Raw genomic sequence first — 12745 nt, 5'->3', positions numbered from 1 at the left:
TAACTGGTGTGCTCCCAGCCTCAGGCGAGTATCTTATTGACCTGGGCTATCACGCCCCATTTTTTTTTGACTGGAGACAGTATAAAACTTTGAATTTTTATATAATTCTCATTATTATTACTTTACAGAAGTTTCTATTGCAGATTAATGTCCTGTTTCTTTGCTGATGTTTTTTTTTTGGTCGCATTTTATTTAAGTCTTAGAATCAACCGTGAAATTTACGTTAATTTCGGACACTCCTCGTTAAACACCCAGGATGTTCCGGTTTTGTACAAAGGATTATATATGAAGTATTATATTCGATTTTCATAACCCGTGAGGTTCGGTATAGCAATATAAATAAAATTACAGGCATAGAACGTCTGACAGAGAACGAAATTTAATTTGGTGGAGGTTCGTTATAATGTGGTTACGCTATAGCTAGCACGGGCGTCGACTATATACGTATTTTAGAATAGATGATTTCTCGTCTTTACTTTTTCATATGAATGAAAACTTTTCAGCACGAAAAAAACTTAAAAAAACCCGATTTTCATTCGTTTCACCTCCCATTAAACAGATGCGAGAGGACTTATCACGACCATTCACGACGTATCGGGACTATTTCGCGATTTTAGGTATAATCAAAATATGCCCTGAATAATGCGGAGCTTTCATAAAAAACTTGATATGCATCATTTTGTTTCATTTCATAAAGCATTTGTAATATAATTTACGCAGTGATTCACTTGACACCCATTTTCACTAGAAAAATTAACCTGCTCTGTATCCATAACTCATATAAGTACACAGTAGCGCCGGATGTGTTTTAGACCTGCAGTTGCTCATCATGAGCTTCACGTAAGCGATTGAATCTTTGAATCAATTCTGGGAGTTTTTACTTTCAGAATTGTTCTGATAAAAAATTATGTTGTTGCTGGAGCACTCAGAGCGCCTACGGCTCCAATGCTACTACTATGTAGACACATGTAAATGAACCAATTTTTTTAAATGTAATAATAAAGTCATAAAATGTAACCTTAAATTTTCCATGAAGAGAAAACCTGCGCTTTTTTTCGAAATATCACAGATATTTGGTTACAATTATACAGTCGAACCTCGTTAAGACGAACACGTTTAATACGAATAGAACAATTTTCTCGTTGGCCATAGTGAAATTGCTGTTTTGTCGACTGGTATGGAACACGGTTAGTACGAAATGCTTTTGATATTTCAGCTCGTTTGAACGACGTTCGACTGCAATAATATTATACCGTATTATATAACTACATTGTTTTTATGCTAATTTTGCAAAGAATTGTTCCAGATGAAACAAAGCTGTTTTATGGCAAACTACGTAGGCTAATTGAAAAGTCAGGATCATTGCAAAGAGCCTGGATGAAACCCAAATGTCTGAGCAGAAAAATGAAAATTTTATAATCAGCCTAAAGGTGTAAGGGCCCATTAAAATATTTCTGAAAAAATATTAGGCTGATTAGAAAGCGTTAGATAATTTTCCTAATAGTCGGGTGCATTGCAAAACGACCAAGCTATTTACAATAAGCCAGATTTTTCAACTTGCCTACGATACATAAAAAGAAGACATGCAAGGTTTCAGAGAGCTCCTACAGTAATTTCTGATTATTTCGGATGATATTGTTCATCATTATTCAATAAAATGATGTCTGTTATGATGGCCACATTCATAACTTAAATCCATTATTAAAACTGCTCATATATAAACGTATTTACGAAGCTAATTAATACGCTGATTTTTTTCTTATTCAACAGTAAATCAGTAAATTTAGAGCATGACACACAAATAAAACGGAATATTTTTTAATAACTGAATGAAGCTATAACTGATTCAAACTAACCAATTTTTTTTAGGGCATCACCGAGAATTGAATGTTCGTGATAAAAATATATGCTGATAATATCATATAAAATTCCGACACCATAAAACTCGTAAGAACCGAACTCTGAAGGTATGTATTTACTGGGGCTAGGATTCGATTAAAATTTTGAACTGGCCAATCAAAATTTTTAATCGATTCGAATTTTAATCGAATATTTTTTGTGTAACTATATAATATTAATTGATACTTTAAAAACATATATTATTCCTTTCACGCACTTATTCGCTAGATGTAAATAAATAAAGGAATACATTGAGGAATTAAGGTTGCCCGCTTGAAGAAAATTTAATATAAATAAACTTATATATATATATATATATATTTTGTCAAAACCTGGAATTTCTTCACACTTGGATCTCGCCATTTTTATTTTTTAAATCGATTAGTTTAGGTTATTCCTTGATTTTGAAACTACTTTCGATCAAACTGATGCTTGTTTTCCTTCAAGTATTTATTAGAAATAAGGCGAATCATTTAGCAAAATTTTAAGCACGGAAAATCACGATTATTAACGTGCTTATATTATAAAACACCTTTGAATTGTAATTAAAATTCCTTTACGGTTCTGATTCATTTCCTAAAGACTTGAGGTATTCACGGTACTTCACGTACCAAAAAACTCAATTAGAGCTCGTGCGTCTGGAGTGAGTTAAGACTTCGAACGTCTCAAACACTCGATTGACGATGCCGTTACAGGGTAGTTCAGTCATCCAATATGTAAGTTCTAGAAGAAAAATCTTAGTCCTGTTCCTCATCACAAAATAATCAGTGAAAATTATCAAAGAAAGAGTTTGGTTAAACTTACTTGATGTGTATCTTTTAAAAAGAATCGAAGAAACTTTCAAGTTTCGTAGAAGCTCGTTTATTTCTCGAACTAGTGCTCGTCAGTCGTTACACAACGGTCTGTTATCAACTTCAGTAAAGATGGAGTGTGAGCCACACACCACGAGAGAGTGAACAAAAAAAAAAAGAGAGAGAGGGGAAAAGATAAATGTGGAGTGAGAAGATGTATTGCACGTCTGAGACCAAGAGAACACCAAAAACGAGGATGAGATGTCAGCAAAGTCTCTGCAGGATGTGGGTGTCTGTCCTAGAGAGAGTTCCTCGAAGAATCAGTACCTGCGGAAGGCTCAGAGATGATGTGGGTGGGTAGGCTCTCGGGCTCCCTTCCGTGTTGGACTCGGTCCAGATGGCAACGTTCTTGGTAGTGATCTTCCAAGTCGGGGAGGAACAAGTATGCCTCCCCGAGAAAGCAAATGTGATCAACAACTGCCAAATTTCAGTTTTTAGTTCTGTTTCTAGGGCAGAGGGGAAAGAGATCGAGAAGTGGCTGTTGGTATCTTGACGGCAGTTACGACACGACCGTCAAGGAATTAAGCCTTCGGGTTGAGACCATGCACCTTCCAAGGGTAGTCTCGAATCCGAGGAGAGAAATCGTCCGTCCACCCAAATGAGTGTTCTAGAATGTTTTGTGAATGTTCTCTCCAATTTAATGAAGACGAATAAAATCAGAAAAGTGCTTTTTTAGAAACATCACACCTTTACGTGATTTCATACAACCACAACGTAATATTTTTTGTCACGGAAAATAATTTAGAACGGGTGAAACATTTAGCTTCATGGCTAAAAGAAAAACTTTGAAAAAACTACATTGAATTTTTATGAAATATGATTTATTAGCAGCAATGACATAATACTTTTAACTTTTATTCAAAAGGAAGTAATATACAGGGTGTCCTGAAAATTTGTAAATACGTAGTGCAAAAGTTAAAAACGAATTGGCGTATTTATATGAGGTATGGTAAAATTTATTCTCACGAAAGGGTATTTTTTTGGTACAGAAAAAGATTTAGTTCGAATTTTTGACGATAAAAGGCACTGCACGATAGTTTGGCGGCAGTGATTGGACCTGAATCTTTCTTAAATCTTTTGTGTCAGAAGCATTTGTGAAGTTTTAGCCGGTAATTGGTATATTGAGGTAAAACAACTTCACCAATAGTGCTTTATCCACGAATGTCAACATCACAACGAAAACCTCATGTAAGCATACGTGAAAGGAAAATTCATAAATGAGCTGTTTATCGTCCACCCTGCATTTTATAAGACTATGATTTGCATATTTCCAGTGATTTGCTTTATTGCAGGACACCATACCGACAAAAATTCGGAACAAAATTGTTTTCTCTACAAGAAAAAAAAAATTCTTCGTCATGAGAACAACTTTTTTTTCAAACCGCATCCAAATATACCAATTCCGTCAATTTTGTGAATTTTTAAACTATTTACGAATTGATAGGACGGTAGGACAGCGATTTCCAAACGGTGTGACCAATCTGGGGAGATAATAAGAATTGATGCGAGAAGCGAAATATTTTGTAGACAAAATCATCTTGAACGTACAAAGCTGTGTAACGCAGCACTTTCAATCCCTTCGTGTACAAGCAGTTGGCGATAAATTTGAATGATATGTATCAGATGTATAGGCGATAAATATGGTAGCCTTGTTTGAATGTTTGCAAGCAAAAAAAAAAAAAAAAAAAAGGAAGAAAGAAAGGAACACACACACACACACACACACACACACACACACACACACACACACACACACACACACACACACACACACACACACACACACACACACACACACACACACACACACACACACACACACACACAATTTTGTTTCATAGGGCTACAATATACAACAAAGCTTCGCGGTGAAGAAAAAAGAGGTTGAAGAAACAGTCAGCTCAGCTGGATTGAATTGACAAAATCATGTCGTAACACATTTTTACGATAGATGGCGCTGCAATAGTTTCACTTAGTGTGGTTTTTTTTGCTGTAGAGTGATATACCTGCAGCATACAAGCACATTCAGGATCTTGCCAAAAAATTACTCCCATCCCAAATACATAATGTTATTCATTTTTAAAGAAGACGCCAATCACGAATCCCGGCCAATATTTTAGTCAATTCACATTGCGACTGTGAGAGATTGTGTATCAAAAAGTGAATTAGAATTAAAAAAAAAACTACAACGAAAACCACCATTCAGATGACAAAAGCTCTCGTTTTCGAAGGAGACGAATGTTTACATCAGGAGAAGTTTCCTTAAAAATAGCGCAGTTCGAAGCAGAACCTGTTAAGCAAACTACGAACCGTGACCTCAAAATCTGATTCCAATGCTATTTTCTGACTAACACTCGTTGGGAGTGGGTGTCTTGTGTGAATAAAAAAACAAAACAAAAAGCGAATTGAAGAACATTTTCATCGAAGCTCTTTCAAATACCCCATAGAAAATGGAAGGGAAAATACCCCATAGAAGTGCCAGGCAATTCAGACAAAATACACGCGTTCTCATTTATCAAAAAAGTTGTTCAAATAAGAACACAAAAAAAGGAAAAAAAATCTATCAACGTCAAATAATTTTTCATTGAATTTGAGTGTGGTTTTGTGCCCTTCAAAAATGAAAGATTGGCAGATTTTACAAGGCTTTGCGGGCCTCTGTTGAAAAGGTCACGTGTTCTGTACAATCGTGCTCTGAGCGTACAAAAAAGAGAAGAAAAAACATGCTGTCTTCGACTTCGATCGAGATAAATATCATCGTGCTGTGAGCGACCGGGGAGGGGGGGGGGGTGCAGAGAAAAAAATGTGCTGTGTGCGATCCAGAGGACAAAATGTGCTCAGTGCGATCAAGGGGAAAAATTTGCTCTGTTCGACTAAGATAAATATCGTTTTGCTCTGAGTGACCAAGGAAAAGGGGAAAAAAAACTGGTCTCTTTTTCAACCAAGGGCCATTCAAGTATTACGTAAGCAGATTTTTCAGCCATTTTTGACCCCCTCTCGTCCCTCTTGTCAGTAAAAGCCAGCAAAACACTGACCCCCCCCCCCCGTCAGCAAAATTTCGTCAGCAGCTTAGAATATTTCATATCTTCAAAAAAGGGTGGTTGATGACGTAAGCAACCTTCAACCTCCCTCAACACCCCCCCCCCTTGTCATCAAAAGTCAGCAAATCCGAAACCCCCTCCCATCCTCGATGCTGACGTAATACTTGAATGACCCCCAAGACAAATATCGTTGTGCTCTGTTCGGCTAAGATAATCATTGTCGTACTGTGAGTGACCAACGGAAATTGAAATACGTGCTCTGTTCGATTGGCCAGTTCGCAAATTATCTGGCTGAAACTCTCGGCTAACTCGCGAACTGGCCGGACTTGGGAATTTTGACGTAACATATATATTATAGCCAATAAGTATCTATTACAGGTAATCACATGTGTCACGCGTTTCTAATTAGGGTGATTAGAGATCGGGTTGTTTTGCAGTGGAGTCTTCAATTGAACTTTGATATTCAAAATTAAATTAAGTTATTACAAAGTCAAGTTCTGCTTTTGATGTGAAGGGATGGAAAGTAAGAATGGAAAGTAATGAAGAAAGAATCTCAAGTCACATACAAGTGAAGAACGGAGAAGGACTTCGTCGCTCAGAGCACAGCATCGATAAAAACATCAATGAAATGTGCCGATTCAACAGCGATGGCAACCAATTTCTCCCTACATCATCACTTTTCTGGCGAATGACCAAGAATTCGTGTTGTTTCGCTGCCGAATATTTTCTTGTGGTATCTGGCACGTAATATTTCGCTCGGGGGGGGGGGGGGAACATCGAAATGAATGGGGTGCATTCTGTGCTCAAACAGCTGCCATCGATGCTCATTCTGTCTCTGTGTGGAGCGAAAAATATCAGCGTGACTGCTGTCTTTAATATACGCTATAACGATGCTTCATCTCCGAAGACAGAAGCCATCACAATTCTCAAAAAACCGACCTTGATTCCTGCATGGAAGAGAGAACTTGTGCGTCCTCTACTGATATTCTAAAACCAACTTCAATGTCAGGGACTAGGGCCAAACATGCAGCATTTGCACACAACACACTCACGAGCTCTGAGAGGGAGAGTATATGACCTTGGTGGAGAAGCAAATTTTAGCACCGTGACTCCAATGGGAGCTTGATTCACACACGCAATGTCTCAGCAAAGGAATTATTCCTTGACGCAATACACACACAATAGAAGATAGAAGAGAGGAGTTCCGACTTCTCTTTTATTTTCTTATTCGTGCAATGATTTTTCTTTTTTAAGAGAGAAAATTCCACTGCGGTTACGCAAGATTCAACGTAACATAAACATGAAACACAGCATAACAATCCGCACTTCACGTTCTCGAGTCGAAGAAACTACAAAGATTTGAAATGAACGAATAAAAGAATTCATATTTTATAGTAAGGATTTTACTTTTCTCGGTAATAAAAATGCGGTTACTGTTAAGGACAATCATCACCGGCACAAAAATCAAATAATATTGATTAATATTATAAAAAACATTATATTTGGAAAAACAGTGGAATTTTTGTCATGATTAGGGACCATATTTCCCAATAAATTCCCGTATTTTGACCGGCCCGACTTTTTTTTAATAATAATATCCCGTTTTCCCGTATTTTCAATGAAGCGTACTGGAATTATTATTCTTTTATAAAATCATAATTAAAATTATTCTTCCCCCTACTCTTTATAAATTATATTATGATACTTATACTATAACTAGAACATTCATCTTAAATATATTTGCCCAATTTCTTCTTTACATTTTCTTTTTATCCAGAAGAATTCATTTTAATCCACTGCGATTTGGAGTAGCCCTTTATTTTCCTCCATTGGAGATTTTGTTTTGGTGATTTATGCAATATAATTGGCAACTTTGCATTATTTTTGGTGGAAACCAAACCATTATTTTCTCTGGAAAATATGGTCAGCCTACGAATCGATTTGTATCACTTTCTGTGACTTTCATACTACCACTATGTTTTAGGTACCACAGGTAATTAGATCGTGACCTGCAGCTAATTCCGGAAGGCTGGACATTGAATTTTAGAGTATTTATGGTCATTAAAAAATTCCAGTAACAAAAGCTGAAAATTACATGTCCCGTTTGTAAATTCGTAAAACTCAAGGCCGCGATTGCACTGTAAGAGATTAAAAAAAAAATTCTTAAATAAAACTTAAAAAAAAACCCCAACCAATAGGCATCGAATGTAACCAAAACAATTATCGGTTGCATTTTCAAGTTTTATAAACTTTAGAACTTTTAAAATTTTCACAGTGTAATGCTGGATCACGAATACGAAAAGTTGGTAAAAAAAATGTGACTTTTTCTGTGTCCATCCTTCGCTATCAGTATTGCCTATATATAAGCCTATGTATTATTGAAACTACAGTAATATATCTTGTGCGGTAGTTTACAAATGGAAGAAATACAGATGCTAATTACATGACCATACACCTCGTTTTATGTATGAAACGGGACAGTCTTTTCTTTTTTGCACAAAACTTGTTTTAGAATGTTCGTGCTGATACATTTCGCTAACACGTTTTAGATAAGTAAATAACCGAAAAAAAAAGATTTTGCTAAAAAAAAAGGACAGAAATTTCTAAAACGTTTCGTTCTTCAATTTTTTGAAAATATTGCTTCCTTTTTCAGCATTTGTGAATGTTAAAGTTGTTTAATGTGGATTAGGGCACCTTTAAAAACGTACATACATAGATACTTTGAAAAAGTCTTTCGGTAGGAGAACCAGTGGAAAAGTTCAACTGAAAAAAAAACAAAACTAACCAATGAGTGAATATAATAAAGTGAAGAAAATAAAGAAATTTACTTTCTGTGAAGTGTCCCCGTGTGCTCGGAAACCCAATGAGAATGTTATTGCCCTGTCTCGAGAAACATTGAAGCCTCAGAGGCAGCAACAACCCTTAGATACATTTTTTTAAATGAAATTTTCGTTTATTTGAAAATGTTTTTGCACATGACTTTGCCTCCTTTGATTCCATAGCGACGTACAGTAAACAGTTGATCACCAATAGTAGCAGTCCCTCGTAAGTATTGCTTGTAGCTCAATACCTTCCGTGTACGCTGGATATGTAATATGCGATTATGGTATCTTTAAGGCACGCAAAGTGACTTACCGTTCTGGAACATGTGCCTTATAGCACACTTTGAACATGAATAGGTACACGCGAGATACATATTTCACCTGCAATTTAATAAACCAATTTCGATATGGCGTCTGATATGGCACAATGTTTCATTTTGAAAGGACATGGGAAAAGGGTATTTGATGCAGTCAATTCTTTTATTACATGAAAAATTCCACGACAATTACCACGAGAATATTGATCAGGAAAAACAAAAAATCTCCCACAAATATTATTCTGTTTTTTTATGGATTTCATGAAAACGATCGATTCGTAAGTTAGGTTGCTCGGAGAAGGTTACTCTCATACAAAATCATTGTCACAGATAGAAGTAGTGTTATGTTGAACGGTGTTACATTGGTTATGTTGAATATTTTTTTGTGATTATTGATTTTTGGTAATATTCGTTTTTCTGGCAAACCAAGGTGAGAAAGAAATAGAAAAATACAATTACTGGTTTCGATTGCAGGCCTAGATAAATTATAATTGCACTGAAATTCACGGTACGACATGAGGGCAACCGACCAGTTTTGATGCTACCGAAGTGATTGTATCTAAATCCATCCTGTATATATGCATAACTATGGGTTTAAAAGTTTAAAGTATTGATGGCTAGAGATTTCTCTTCAAAGTTTTTGACCGTGTCCATGTTTTTCTTGGACTTCGGTTACTGCAACCTCCGGCCGAAACCCACAGCGATTCGAGTTCTTGTGTTGGGTACGAACTTTTTAGTGCATAACATCGAAAAACTCGTGCTTTTGTATAAATTCGTAAAGGATGATGCTTATAAAGGTGATTCTAGTGCTTACCGTACGGCTTTCTACATCAGACTAGCACAAGCAATGATGCTCGTTGGGTTTTGGTTTAGCGTAAGATTGCGATGGAAGCGAATGCGTGATCTCATTGAAATCATACACAAGGCGGAGAAACAGATGCGCCTTGGTGAGCAAGAAGCAGTCAAATGGGGATGTTTATGGAACTGTTTCTGTATTTTTATGTTTCTGTTTCCACTACTGCATCCCACAATAATGACCGTCTTAACGCATGCAAATTGATGTCGATGGAAGATTTTCGAAAGAGGTCTCGGAATTCGTTGGTGGTCAATGGTTGTCTGGAAACAAAATTCAAGCATACACCATTCTGTTATTTCTAATGATTGCCATATCTCTCTGCGGAGTTCCACGAAGAAGGCGAGAATCTGAAAAGTGCTGTTGAGAGACGCAGGCTCACGTAAAACAGACAAAATGGCAACCATATCGGCATTGAATCAGTTTACTTAGACGACGATGCCATCGTTAAGCACGACTTTTTATTCACAGGTTGGAAATTGTTCAGTTTCTCGAGAAGTTTCATACTTGCTTCTATAGGAACAATGATGACGCTAATATTGCAGTTAAAAACACTACTTGATTGTTACTACTACTATAAAATAGCGTACTTATTGTTTTTAATATATCACAGAAAGCGAAATAAATTCATTTTGTACGACAAGAAAGGTACTGGAAATGTTTTTGGTATCCTTAAATATTTGGTTATGGTGATAAAAACGTATTAACCAGGCAGGGTTGGCAAGGTATTGGACAGTACGGTAAAAACCACAGTAAATACCACGGTTTTTACCGCACTGGCCAAAATTGTCCTAAACTGTCCAAAACGTCCTATTTATAACTACAAGTGTGAAAAACTTTACAATTTTATGAAGAAGTAACTTCTATAATCAAATACTAAACTTTATACTATATAAATCATATTATATTACTCATTACATTAAATATAATAAAATTGTGAAATTCAGAAATGTAAAGAGTTGTACGACTGACATCATATTGTAGTTGAAAACTGAACTGTCTTGAGGTTAAAAATTAGATTTATTGAAACATGAAAGATATACAAAAATGGGATAGAAATTTGTCACATGAAAATTAGAAAAAACATTAGATATGGCTACAAAATGAAATTAAACTTATGTAATAACCGAACACTAATAATCAAGTTCAGCTGCACCTCTTAACATTCGCTAACACATAGCTAATTTATCTGCCCTATTTGTGCCAAGATGCTTTTTAAGATAACGAAATTTGAAAATATTCTTTCAGTTGATGCATGACTTGCGGGACGCACGCACATTCCACATAGCATTTTGAAACTTGGAGCTTTTTGAGAGTTTTAGACAGTTTGGACAGCTTATCCCGCGTGTCCCGTTTAAAACACCAACTCTGGTATTAACTCTTCATGCGTTATCCCCCTTTTAAAATGACATATCTTCTTTAATGAAGTAGGCTTTCCTCTAGTATTCAGCAGGGAGAATAGGAAAGCGTTTCCACTCGAGAAATCAACCTCACAAAATATCTGGGCTTGTCAATGCTGATATAAGGGGCGAGATATCTCGTCAATGCCGCTTAAAGGGTTGAACCAGATCGCTACCGGTACATGTTGGCTATATTATGAAGTTCTCGATATTGGGTCAAGTTGGTAAAATAGTCAATTTATTTATTTATTTTTATAAGTAATTTTTATCAATTGTTTTTTATTCTTATTCGGAATCTAGCGGAAGGTAAACATATTTGTTGCAGCTCAATGCTTTGACGTGTAACTTAATTTGTTATGGGTGCGAGGATGCATATTTCGGTGCAGTCACCATAATGTATATAAGGAAGCAACGTTTAGAAAATTCGTTATAATGTGCAGCTTTTGTCGCCCTTTCCAGGTTATGGTGGATTTCAATTTCAATTTCTTAATTGCTGCAAGTGCGATTGTTTTCCAACTCATATGCATTTATCGCAACTTGGTTCGATACAGAAACTGGGTTTTGTAACGTAGATTTTTATGGTTGAAGTTGGTGGCTTTCGAGTGGGTGGTTCTATTAACATGATTGTCATTTTTGATGCACACTTGTGAATATCAACGTTTTTTTATACAGTACGTGCAGGAGCCAAGAGTTCCGTGAATCCCTTTTTTCCTATTCATATCATATTCAATATCACTTTTCATCAATCTTTTGTTTGTTTACTTATAAAATAATAACGATAATGAAACCAAAATAATCAGATTTTTGTTCTATGATTCAATGTCGGTCCTGAATTTACGAAACTACATCTTTCAATACATTATTCAATAAAAGTTAGTTTAATTAGACCCTTAAATGCATGATTTTTTCTCGAGCTGATGCGGTAAGTTTTTTCCTAGTTACTGATACGTGACAGAACACTAGAAAAATCATTTAAAACCTATTTCTAAAATTATACTGCTCGTACAGGGTGTTAAAGAAAACGTACACAGCCTCAAAAATCATACGTAACTATCTTCTACTTGATTCGAACTGTAGTAAAAACATATTCGGGTTGAAAACTTCAAGTCATAGGCGGAGATTGACTTGGAAGTCTGGGGGGGGGGCACGATGATGATGATGTCAATTCATATATACACATATACATTAGATCTGCCCACTCCACTTTTGACGCTGGGGGGAGGGGCAATGCCCCCCACGCCCCCCCCCGTATCTCCGCCCATGCTTCAAATTGGAAGAAAAATAAAGGGAAACAAAACATTTTAACAAATTTAGCGAAATCACAGTCTCACATGCTAAATATAAAATGGAAAAAAAAATATGACCTCACCTTGTGTGCAAAAACGATTCTGTATTTTTATGTTTAAACTGGCTGCAGTAACCAACTTTCAAAATACAAGGCTAGGCATTTAATGGTTAATATAGTCCATTCATTGAAAAAGTAATATTTAAAAGATTGTTAGTTAGCTGAAATTCAAGTGAGCTAAAGAAACCCGTTACTCGACTGACTATATTTCCATCACTAT

At 36.0% G+C, this 12745-nt stretch overlaps 1 protein-coding gene across 2 annotated transcripts in view; it reads right to left on the bottom strand.

The window, feature by feature from the left end:
• The window catches only part of LOC149064477 (galectin-6-like), an 80257-nt gene that overhangs the window by 17207 nt on the left and 50305 nt on the right, over window positions 1-12745 (bottom strand). Inside the window, exon 1 of one of the 2 annotated variants that reach the window (XM_089255365.1) lies at window positions 2704-3247. The exons of the other annotated variant lie outside the window; for it this stretch is intronic. The gene's annotated coding sequence lies outside the window, so the exon portion shown is untranslated. Of the gene's footprint in view, window positions 1-2703; window positions 3248-12745 lie in introns of those variants that run through there. 2 annotated transcript variants of the gene reach the window in all.

This window comes from Pholcus phalangioides, unplaced genomic scaffold (assembly GCF_987345545.1).
Source record: "Pholcus phalangioides strain wild (caught in Gottingen) unplaced genomic scaffold, Ppha-v1.0 ptg000042l_1, whole genome shotgun sequence".
Lineage (NCBI taxonomy): Eukaryota > Metazoa > Arthropoda > Arachnida > Araneae > Pholcidae > Pholcus > Pholcus phalangioides.
The sequence above is the reverse complement of the archived record's forward strand: the minus strand, read 5'-3'. Positions and strand labels throughout refer to the sequence as shown.